Below are 13,182 nucleotides of genomic sequence, written 5' to 3'. Positions count from 1 at the left end.
CTTGAATTCACAGTCTTTTGTAAGCAGTTTGAAGAGTGGAGATGCTATTTTGGTAAAGTTTTCTATAAATCTTCTATAATATCTAGTAAATCCTAGAAAACTTCTAACATCTTTTTGACAATTTGGAATAGGTACCTTGGAGATGACTTCAACTTTAGATTTGTCTACTTTAATCCCATCCCCTGAAATGTGATGTCCCAAAAAAATACCTTTAGTAAACATCATAAAGCATTTTTCATGGCTTAATGAAAGGTATTTTTCTTTACATATTTTAAGGACTTTTTTCAAATTTTCCAAGGATTCTTCAAATGTATTACCATAGACTGTAAAATCATCCATATATACCTCTACACGATCATGGATTAGATCAGAAAAAATTCCTAGTACTGCTCTTTGGAATGTTGCAAGTGCATTACATAATCCAAAAGGAAGAACTTGGTAGGAAAAAGTTCCCCATGGACAAGTAAATGTGGTTTTATCTTGATCTTCAAGTGCTACCTGAATTTGATTATAACCACTAAAACCATCCAGAAATGAAAAGTACTTTTTGCCTGCTAATGTATGTAATACTTGATCGATAAAGGGCAAAGGAAAGTGATCCTTCAAGGTTGCTTTATTCAATTTCATATAATCAATGCACACCCTCCATTTACCGTTCTTTTTGGGCACTATCACCAAGGGAGAAACCCATTGGCTATTTGAGATTGGGTAAATGAAGTTCACATTGAGTAATTTTTGGAGCTCTTCTTTCACAATCTCCCTAAGATTTGGATTCATCCTTCTCTGAGGTTATCTGATTGGTCAAATATTTTCCTCAATATAGATATGATGGATGAAATTCTTAGGGTAAATACTTTTCATATCAATATACTCCCATGCAAATGCAGCAAAATGTTTTTGTAAGATTTTGGTTAGCTCTTCTTGTTGTAACATTTCCAAGTTTTTGTTGATATTCAATGTTTTACTTGGAAAAATTTCAATTGCAGAACTGCCAAACTCTTCCATAGAGTAGATATACATTTGCCCTGATGTCAAGTATTCAATATCAGAATCTAACTGAAATTGTGTGTGATCATATTCTGAAGATTTTTCAAAATTTTCTAATGTGTTCAATATTTGACTATCCTCACTAACTTCAGAGAGAGTAAAGATAAGTTGTATAGCATCTTCATCATCGACCCATTCATTGTCTCCTACTTCTGTAATTTCTTTTGCTGGAGGATACAAAGTAAATTTCTTTGTTGAACTACCATCATAAATGTACATGTCACCAAATCTACAACTAATAAAAGCATCAGCTGTGGCTAGCCAAGGTCTTCCTAAGATGAGTGGGTGTCCTCCTAGATTATTCTTGGGAGTCAAAATCATGAAATCCATCGGATATTCCCAAGAATCCAAGGAGACCGAAATATCTTCTAGTACACCATCTGGTTTGATTATTGATCTATCTGCAAGTTGCAGTAAGGTAGGTGTGAAAAGAATATGAGGAAGTTTAAGCTGTTCCATAGTCTGTCTACTCATAATGTTTATAGCAGCCTCTAAATCAATCAATGTATTTGGAATTTCTATTCTATTTATGTGTGTCTTGACAATTGGACTATCTGGATCCACATATTTCTGCATGGTAATCTTTCCCATCATGATATCTGCTATTTTTCCTACTAGGTGGATTCTTTTTGTGTCTCTTGTTTTCCTACCTGGTCTTTTGATATTCAACTCCTTTATTTTTTATGCTAGAATATGAATCTCTCTAATGGCTTGTAGGAAGGGAATATTGATACAGAAATTCTTTAATTATATCTAGGAAATCATAGTCAAGCAACAAGATTTGTTTCTTCACCCCCTGTCAATTTGTAATCTCTTAGAAAAAGGCGGTGTGGATGTAGATACAAGTTGCTCAACTATAGGAGTTGTGGGGGTTGACTCTTTTTTTTTTCTTTTTGAATGGTTGGGTTTTGAAGGGATGCTTCTTCAAAACTTTTATTGACTTTCAGAGAATCCTCCTCAGAAGCATCTTGCTCTTGAATATCTATAGAAGGTTTTTCTTTTTCTAAAATCCTACCAGATCTAAGTTGAACATCATTAAGATCTAGAGGAACAATCATGTAGGTAGGAAATGGTTGTCCTTCTACCATGTAAGAATTCTGAGGGTTTTTGTTGTTGGGATTTGGTAATGGTTGGGCTGGTAGTTGATTTGGCTTCTGTTGAAATGGAAGCAAGAGTTGAGAATTTTGATTTTGTTGAGGAGGTTGTTGTTGTGGAAATGGTAATGAAAGTTGAGGGCTTTGATTTGGAAGTTGTGGATTTTGTTGTTGGTTTTGTGGGGGAGGATAGCCCTGATAAGATGGAGGATATTGATAATATTGAGCAAATCTCCCATAAGGATTTTGTACCCCTTGTGCCCATGATTGAGATTGATACTGATTTTGAGGTTGAGGCCAAGGTTGTTGCCAAGAATTTCAATTTGGTGGGGGCTGAAAATTCATTGTATTGTTAAATCCTTGATTTTGTTGCCCTTGCCAAGGTCTTCTTGAAACAAAGCAAAGGGATTCTACAGAATTCGGGTCTTCCTGAAAGACAGCTTTAAGCCTTGGGATTGAAGGACAATCCTTGGTCTCATGACTTTCTGAGAAAATCATACATGTTTCTACAACCTTTGCATCTAAGGGACATTCTCTTAGAGCATGTTTCTTTCTAAATTTTGGGCAAAAGATGGCTAAGGCATTAGCTTCTGTTTTCTACTTGTTTTGAATTTTGAGGGTGTCTAGATGTTCACTAAGGTTCCCTAGAATGTCAGTTTTGAACTCATCAAGCATATTGCCAATCTTTGCCCTACTTACTATCCCAGTTGCAGATTTGTTTGCTCTAATAAGAGAAGGATCTCTAGGCCCTTTTCTAGTTTTAGATTTCCCCCTTGAGAGATGGACACATAGTTCTACTATGTCACTTGATGGAAGTTGAGAGATGTCTCCCTTCCCCATCATGTTTAAAATATCTATCCATTCATCTCTAATGGCTTTCAATAAAAGGGCTTTCAATGTTTCCTCATCTAAATTGTTCATTTTTTCTCTTTTTAAGTTGTATTGAAACCTCTCAAGCAAATCCTCTAAGTTCTCATCTTCATTTTGCATCATTTTGAATACCTCTTCCTTATGATTAGTTGGCATACAATAATCCAAGTATCTATCCAAAAATGCTTGCTCATATCACTCCAAGTCCTAATATATTGAGTGACTAATCCCATAAACCATTTTAGAGCAGCCCCTTTCAATGTTGAAGGGAACAATTTGAGTTTTTGAGAGTCTTCTAGATAGTCATAGGTTTGGCATAAGACCTCAAACTCAAATAGAAATGTTTCCGGATCCTCACTTCACAATCCATAAAAGTTTGGGAGGACAGACGGTGAAATGTTTTTCATTGTTGTATGGGTTTCCTCATCTACTATAGGGAATCCAAATGAGTTATCTCCTTCCCTATTTCCTCCATTGTTACCTCTACCTCCTCCATTGTTACCTCTACCACCTCCATTATTTCCTCTACCTCTACCTCTACCCCTTCCTCCAAATAGTGAAAATTCTCCATCTTGCTCTTCTTATACCATGATAGTTTCCTCAAAATCTTTCGGCTCTTCTATTAATGGCTGATGAGAGAGAGTTTCTACCTCCTCTTCTTCTCTAGGTAATTCTATTTCTTCCACTCCAATAGGCTCCCCTATGGAGGTGAAGAAGGGTTTTTCTCCTAGGTCAGATTTAGTAGATGAGGTGGGAGAATCTTCTAATTGAGTTGTTTCCCCTTGAATTCCAGGAATCCTAAGGTTGGGAGTGTGAGTCTGGGATGGAGGTGTATCTTGTCTATTCCTTGAAGTAGTTGGAGTTGTAAAAATCGAACTTTTTCCCCTAGCTACAAACCTTCCCCTAGAATCTCTTTCTCTATGCATGTCATTTTTTTTTTGATGATTTTAATTGGGCTAATAATCCTTTTTCTGAACTTCCAGATCACACTATGTGCAAGAAGAGAGCATACTCAAGAAATTATTGAACTAATAATTCTTTTTCCTAGTCCTCTAGATCACACTAGGTGCAAGAGGAGAGCATACTACAAGAAATTATTAATTTTCCCTTTTTTTTTGGATGTAAGAGATAGGATACCTAGTTACACTTCCCCGACAATGACGCCAAAATGTTTAGTCAATTTAGTGTGTCCTATCAATTCAGGAGTCGTAAACTAATGAAGTGTAGTGCATTGTATGTGCTAGACAACCCTTTTCTTACCTCATTGTTTTCAGTTTTTTCTTGTTTTGGGGTTTTGTTCTTGTTGGTCTCCTAAAGTGTTCTAATTCAATAGAAATCCTAATCTTCTGTTAAAGCAAAAGTTTTAAGAATACTTTTAAAGATCAAGTGTGGATGTAGAGTTGAAGACAAGGTTTATGCTTCTTATGATAATTTCCAAACTTTGAACTTAAGAGATCTTAAAACATGTTGTCTACAAAATTAGAACTTGAATAAGAGTGTAAACATGTAGCTACATAAACCAAACTAAAAATGAAGTACTGAAAGTGAGGTTACTATCTCTGCTATCCATCCTAATTGTAGAATTGAAATCTAATAAACTGCTGCAACTCAAAACCAAAAAGTAAAGAAACTGGAAACTAGTTAATGATTTCATCCATAATCACAATATTTCGTCAATTAACTTTTAAAACGGGGTTAAGCTAAAGAATCCAGAAATATCATCATATGGAATGAAAATAATTACATCTAAATTATCTAATTTGCACACTAATGAAAGAAAAGTCAATTAATTCATCTATAATCACAATATTTCGTTAATTAAATTATAAAACGGGGTTAAGCTAAAGACTTCGGAAATATCATCATATAACATGAAATAACTGACATCTAAACTATCTACTTGCATACTAATAAAAGCAAAATCAATTACTTCACCTATAATCACAATAGCTCGCTGATTAACTTCTAAAATGGGGTTAAGCTAAAGACTCCAGAGATATCATCATATAGCATGAAGAACTGATATCTAAAATATCTTGAATAGTAAACAAATCTTACTAAATAAAAGCATAAACAACTGAAATTGAAAACTAAAGTTCAACAGAGGAAGCAAGTCTCAAATCACCACTTGATGCAAAAAGTACACTAAGAAGCTCGAGCATAACCAGACTTAAAGACCTTTTCTGAAGTGCACTTATCAGTGTTAGTAGAAAATGTGACAAGATGCAAAAACATATACAGGATTAGAGTGATTAAAATCATACTCGAATGAGAGAAAATATACATGAAAAAATATACAAATGCAAAAGAAGAACCTCAGTGACGCAGGGGCCCTCTGCACAGCTTTGGATTAACACGTTGTTACTTCAAAACACGCTCAAAGAGCCATGTGAAAAACATGGTTTTATATTATGAAACAGAGTAATATGTCTCTCGGTTACACAACAGTATCAATAACTAACTATCTGCATTGCAAACACTTATATTTATAGAGAAAATGGATAACTTTATCTCAAAGGAATTTCTTCAGCAATATACATGTGAACAGGTCAAAATCTAAGGATTCAGCCTCTCGATTGCCATGAGAAGTAAATCTATACGAGGTGGATGTTGGATTGCGTTATGGAGATGGCCCACAGGTGGCAAAAACGGATCCACGAGTTCAGGAATGGCTTCGGGCTTCTTTTACGTGCAGGAACAGAGTCCTAGTTGACGTAGAACTCTCTGTTGACCACCCTTTGACCGGGACCTTTCCTTACTGAATTTGGCTAAGTAAATAGGACCTCATCCATGGGTGGATCATTCGTGAGCTATCCATGTGTCTCATTCTTCCTACTAACACCTGTAACCTACAAAAAAACGAAAACAACTCAGGAATTGCAAGTTAGCTGCAGAAAGTGGCTACATTCCGTAGCTGATAAAAAAAACCTAGATCAAATAGCACACACAATGATATAGTTTGAAAATCACTCAAATACACTCCTAAAATCAACATGTAACAACTTTTGATAGCTTAGGATGCACTGACATGGGAAAATAGAAGAGAAAGGGTTCAAGAAAATGCTTGGAAGAGAGGTAATTTTGGGGCTCAACACAGACAACACGAGATATTTTTTTCTCATCATTTGTTAATGAACTACACGAGTTTCTTTCAAAGTGTTAAGTTATGGTATGTTCTATGCTTATAACACTTTACTTCTTTTTCTTATTATATTCCACCGATTAGCAATCACATGTACATAAAGTAAAGTGCAGATAGAACATTAAACGATTGATAGAAAACAAGCCAAGACAAGAGACATAAGATGTGGCGGCTAGCCAGGGACAAACCCCACAATGTGTGGGGAAACCCTTTGATCAAATCTTCTTTTATCTTCAATAATTCAGCAGAGAGAAATAGTACAATAAATCTGATTCATATCAGCAGTAGCAAACCCTAGATCAGTAGCATCAGCATTAGCGGCTTCATTATCAAACTAGGTCAGACCATATCTCACAAACCGACAGTCGGATTGACTTCATTCCACCACCAAAAGTTTCAGCTTTCAAAGGAGGTTCAGATGAACCTACAGCGCAGTTCCAAAGAGGAGATCTTCTAGGCCACGCAAGTCAATCTTTACTTCTGTAGTTGCAGCTTCAGTTTCAACAGTTTTTGGCTTCAAACTAGGGCAGTCGATATCTTGCAAACCATTCGTCGGATTGACTTCATTCCACCACCAAAAGTTGCAGATTTCAAAGGAGGTTCAGATGAACCTACAGCATAGTTCCAAAGAGGAGATCTTCTAGGCCACGCAAGTCAATCTTTACTTCTGCAGTTGCAGCTTCAGTTTCAGCAGTTTCCGGCTTCAAACTAGGGCAGTGGATATCTTGCAAACCATTCGTCGGATTGACTTCATTCCACCACCAAAAGTTGCGGCTTTCAAAGGAGGTTCAGATGAACCTACAGCGCAGTTCCAAAGAGGAGATCTTCTAGGCCACGCAAGTCAATCTTTACTTCTGCAGTTGCAGCTTCAAATTCAACAGCTTCCGGCTTCACATGTGTGAGAGAGAGAGACCCATTTCAGCGCAGTAGAGAAGAGACTCATATCTGCGCAGTAGAGAGAGAGAGATGTGATGAGATGAGTGAGTCAAAATGAGGAAAAGTCCTCTTATATTTATACACAACGTTGGTGGGTGAATAGATGCGACTGTTGGGCTTCTGAGCCTACATGAGTTGTAGGTCGACTTTATAATAATTCCATAATCAAAATAAATTCATATCTCCATGAATACTTATCGGAATAGGATGATCTTTATATCAATCCTACACCTCTTGACGAGAGGAATCTAATAAAAATATTATTAGCCATGAATAAGATGACCCACATAAAGTTTTGCCTTGGTTGCCAATTTTAACACTCCCTCTCAACCATGGAAAACTTCATCTGCAATCTGTCTATCGGTCGTTACTATTCATCCATCAAATGCACTACCTTGTACAGCCTGACCTTGCCCTGCTCTGCTCTATTTTGCTTGTTCTGCTTTTTCTTATTCTGCCCTGCACTGATCTGTACTGTTTTGTTCTGTTCTACTCTGCTTTTGTCCGAATTATGAAGAATAAGAAATGATCGAGGATGTATCATACTGACTCAAAGTCAGTCTCAGAGTATGTACTACTGGTCCCAGACCAGTCTCAACCAACCCAAAGTCAGCGTCATAGTGAGTACAACTCCAATGGTCCTAGACCAATATCATCCTCCACTGACTCAAAGTCAGTCTCAGAGTATGTACCACTGATCCCAAACCAGTCTCAACCGACCCGAAGTCAGCGTCATAGTATGGTACAACTCCTACCACTGGTCCTAGACCAGTATCATTGATCCCAGATCAATGGAGGTCATCCTAGCGTAGGGAGTATGGTAGTTACAACGATGCGTCCATCGGTACTACTATGGTCCCTAACTTCATTTCCCTGCTCATTGATCAGATGAGAGGTACTTCCCATGAGTCCCAGACTGCATGGGTAGGATGCCTCGACAGGAGAACTAATCAATCCTGTCCTCACAGGAGAACACATCAATCCTGCTACAATCGCCATGGAGAACACATCAATCCAGGCCGCCATGGAGAACACATCAATCCAAGCCTCACAGGAGAACACATCAATCCTGCTACAATCGCCATGGAGAACACATCAATCCAGGCCTCACAGGAGAACTAATCATCTTGCTACACAGGACAACGAATCATCCTGTTCCAAAAGAGAGCGAATCATCTTGTCCCACAAGAGAGCGAATCATCTTGTTCCACAAGAGAGCGAATCATCTTGTTCCACAAGAGAGGGAATCATCTTGTTCCACAAGAGAGCGAATCATCTTGTTCCAGTGCGCACCACCAGGGGAGGGTGAGTCACCCTGTGGTCGTATGTTGCTCCAGTAAGAACCACAAGCCCTCAGAGCTCCCATAGCTCAATGTATGCAACATGCAGGACCCTTGTACAAGGGTTTCTTGCCGACTCCAAGTCATTTGGGAAAATCACAGATTAGATCTTTCCTCGGGGCTTTGACAAGGTGTATCAACCTGTACATCATCTTAATGTGATGGAGCTTCCTTGCTCATCAACTTACCATATCCCAGATGATGTCTATTTGCTGGAGCAATCGACGAATACGGGATTCCTCAATAATTGAATCCCACCTCTGGTTGTTATAGAGAATCACAATGGTATCCAAACAGCTCACTGAAGAGTTTTCGCAACCAGACTGCCTCACACGAGGTCATGCTAGCAACAATATATCCTGCTTCAGCGGTGCTCAAAGTCACCGACTTTTGCTTCCTGCTCATCCAGGATATCGAAGCAGATCCCAAGGTGAAACAGCACTTGGAAGTGCTCTTACGGTCCACCACACTGCCTGCCCAATCAGCATCAGTATATCCAAGTAGTCTCACATCTTCGACAGTATATCTTAATCCATGAGAGATTGTGTCCTGAAGACATCTCAGAAGATTCCTGGAATCAATCCAGTGAGGCTCAACCAAATATGAGCTCATAATGCTAACTGCAAAACATATGTTCGGACGGAGGTTCACCAAGAAAATCAATGCGAATGAGTTTTTGAAACTCAGAGGCATTTCCCAAGTCTGGTCCGACATCACTACCATATAACTTCTAAAAGTTAAGATCCTCGAGGTAGTCACAGGCTTGCAATCCATCATACCGAATCTTTCCAATATCTTTACCACATATTTTCCTTGAGATAGAAAAATTTCCCTTGGCTTCTGCCACACTTCAAGTCCTTGGTCCTTCATTTCAAATTCAGAAGCCATCTCCCTCTTACATTTGTGAATGAGAGGGTTTGCACCTGTAGAAAGAGGTCATCCACATGCAACACCAGTATGATAGGATTTTCATCTTCAACTTTAAAGTAAAGGTTAGGATCGGCTACACTCCTAGTGAATCCCAACTTCATCAAGTAGCTATCGATCCTCTCATACCATGCTCGGGGTGCTTGCTTCAGCTCATAGAGAGCCTTCTTGAACCTGAATACATGAGATTTTCAATCATAAATCTCAAATCCTTCGGGTTGCTCCACGTAGACCTCTTCTTTGATCAAACCGTGCAAGAACGCAGTCTTGACATCCATCTGATGTAGGTTCCATCCTTGTGAAGCAGAAAGGGCTATGATCGAGCGGATGGTCGTATATCTGGCAACAGGTGCAAATATCTCATCATAGTCTATACCTGCCTCGAGCCTTATACTTTTCATAGTGACACAAAGTGGTGTAGCTAGAGGAGAAGATAAAACAGAGGGAAAAATTCCTATGGTGGATACATGGGTCAAGAAGGCTGGAGAAAAGAGTATCGGGTTTAAATGCAGAGGGAGAAAGAAACCTTCATGGAAGCAAGGAAGATTTTCATGGACCCAGAAGCTTCGACATTGAAGACACTAGTACTGTGGAAGAATAATCTTGAAATGATTACTACAACGGAAAACCTTGATCCGGCCATTCTCAAGTCCTTTATGCATACATGGATGAAGTTGCTAAGAGCTCAAAAAGTAGTTGAAGCATTGCAAGAACTAATTGACAATTGTGCTAGTAAAGAGAAGCCACATCCTTAACAACGCACAGTAAACAATGTCAACAAAAATAAGAAAAGAACTGGTCGAGAGATGCGATTAACTAAGCAGATTGGTGAATTCAAAATGGATCAAGTAATTCTTGAATTGGGATCGGATGCGGATGTATTACTGAATTAAACTTGGGAGCGAATGGGGAAACCAAGCTACAATGTTCACCGATTCATCTCTGCATGTCCAATCAACAAAAAATCATCCCGATGGGTGGATTATAAGGTGTTTTTGTGGACATTGAAGGAGCAAACATGGTGGCAAACATTGAAGTCATTGAGATTGTGGACGACAGCAATCCGTATCTGGATTCTTTAGGAATTGATTGGGCTTTTGATATGGATGTCATAATCAATCTGAAAATAAGAAGTATGGTATTTGAGACGAATGGTAGCAGGGTCATTGTTCCTCTGGACCCATCTAAAGGAGCGTGATATACATAACCTATCCACGATGAATATGTCGATGATGATATCAAACAAGGTTACTCCGCAGAATGAGGATTGGATCAACCCCGCTGCAGATGGGAGGATAACCTAGGAAAAGGATAGTTTGCATGTCTCAGACTTTGATGAGGAATTGGAGAACTGGAATAACAGGTTGCATGAAGTTTCTACTCTGTGTTGTAATAGACTTACAAATTCTCTTCATTGCATCTCAACAGAGGTACGCAATTGACCTTACTATGATGTGCTAGGTGATGTCAGCTTATTTCTTGATGAGTTTGAAAGGGATGTACTAGAAGAACAATGATTCTAGGCCTTGGATATAGCTTTGAGGTCTAGACTTGTGTGATGGTGGGGCACGCATAAAGACAATAGAGGAGATTTGAAGGAGTATTGCCGATTGATCAGGCTCAGGTTCGATCATGTGAACACAAGGCTCACAGAGAAGTATAATGGTAAGGATGATCCTTGAGAACAGTTGTCTCATTGGACTATGGCATGAGGCGAAGAACCTCAACTAGAATGGGTACACATATTTTTCCACACTTTGGATGTGATACTAAAAAATTGGTATCTTGAAATGGAGCTGCGCCATGGCACCACCGACTAGTACAGTCTGAAGGAAGTGTTCATATTGACCTTTTTCTTTGAAGATGGTTTTTAGTGTATCAATGATGCCCTTCAAGAAATCTGAGCAGTAATTTTCTGAACACCAACTAAGCCAACGACTCGGGTAGAGCTTGATTGGAATGTGTAGTTGCAGCATGCAATAAAATGCTATAATATGATTGCAGAAGAGGGCGAAGAAGATCCATGGAACACTAACATCCCTGAATCAGAAGGGAAGTGTGAGGTTGCGGGACCACAAGTTCACATACCTGACATAACAGAACCTGTTAAGACGAAGAAAGTCAATATAAGCTCAAAGATGGAGCCCAAATTCGTGCGCGTTAGAGATTATTGGGATGAGAATACAGTAGGTAAGATCATCGAATTATTGGACGAGTACCAAGAGTTGTTTCCAATGAAGTTCACAAAGTTAAAAGGCATTGTAGGTGATCTGGGTGTAATGAAGATCACTTTGAAGCTAGATGTGAAACCCGTAAAACAACGACCATATATGATAAACCCAAAATATAAAGAAAAGGTGAAGGAGGAGCTTGAGAATATGGTCACAGCTGGAATAATTGAACCTGTGGAGGAATCAGAGTGGGTGAGCCCAATGGTAGTGTAGGAGAAAAATACTAAGGGAAAGATAATTATTTGTGTTGATTTAAGAAAGTTGAATTATGCATGTGTACATGACCCATTCCCAACACCGTTCAATGATGAAGTTTTGGATAATGTGGGAGGACAGGAGGCCTACTCCTTTACAGATGGGTTTTTAGGGTACCCTTAAATTTAAGATCACACCAGATTATAGGAGTAAGAACACTTTTGCTACTGAATGGGGATCATTTCAGTATATAGTCATGTTGTTTGGATTGACGAATGTACCTATGATATTCTCCAGATTTATCATCGTAGGGTTTAAAGAATACATCCACAAATTTCTAGAGGTTTACTTTCATGACTGGAAAATATTCAGACTGCTAAAGAATCATGCTTCAAGCCTGTGCTTGATGTTGGATACCTGCAGGAAATATCAAATCTCGCTGAACATAAAAAAGTGTATTTTTTTGTACCATATGGAATATTACTGGGACATGTTGTTTTCAAGTAGGGGCTAATGGTGGACCCTGCAAAAATTGTTGTTATTATCAATTTTGATCCACCAAAGAACTTGAAGTAGCTATGCGCAACGCTAGGGCATATTGGTTATTATCAGAAGTTCATAAAGGCCTATGCACAGATCACTGTGCCAATGGAAAAATTACTGAAGAAAGATGTCACCTTTTTTTGGGACATTGAATGTCAAAAGAGCCTCGACATATTAAAGGAAAAAATGGTCATGGTTTCAATCTTGGTGTTTCCAAATTGGAAGACGGAGTTCCACATTCATGTGGATGCATCATGCATAGCTTTGGGGGCTGTCGTAGCATAGCCAAGAGAAGAGGATCTTTATCACCCCATCGAATTTGCGAGTTGAAAATTATCTAAGGCAAAAAGGAATTATTCCACAACAGAACGAGAGGGCTTGGATATGGTGTACGCGCTACAAAAGTTTAGGCATTACTTATTAGGTGTGCACTTCAAGATGTTCACGGACCATTCTACACTGAAGTAGTTGGTGAACAAGTCTGTGTTGGGGGGCAGGATCTGTAGGTGGTTATTATTGTTCCAAGAATATAATTTTGAAGTAATAGTGAAGCCAGGATGATTGAATGTTGAAACGAATCATCTGTCCAGAATTGAGACCGACAAAGAACTAACAAACATTGAAGAAGGACTACCTTATGCACAACTCTTTGCAGTGAGGGTTACTGATGATAATTTTTCCAATATTATTTAATTTTTGTCTACTAGAGAAGCCCCTATGGAGTATACGAATCAATAGAAGAAATAACTCATAGTCAGAGTTGTGGATTTTTCTCTGATTGCCAAACATTTGTATAAAATGGGCTCTAATGAGATATTACGAAGATATGTCCCTGAGAACGAAAGGCATAGTATTTT

Source organism: Pinus tabuliformis, chromosome 3_2 (assembly GCF_031772625.1).
Source record: "Pinus tabuliformis cultivar Carrire ecotype Pingquan chromosome 3_2, CPIR1, whole genome shotgun sequence".
NCBI classification, from domain to species: Eukaryota; Viridiplantae; Streptophyta; class Pinopsida; order Pinales; family Pinaceae; genus Pinus; species Pinus tabuliformis.
This window is presented reverse-complemented; position numbering follows the sequence as displayed.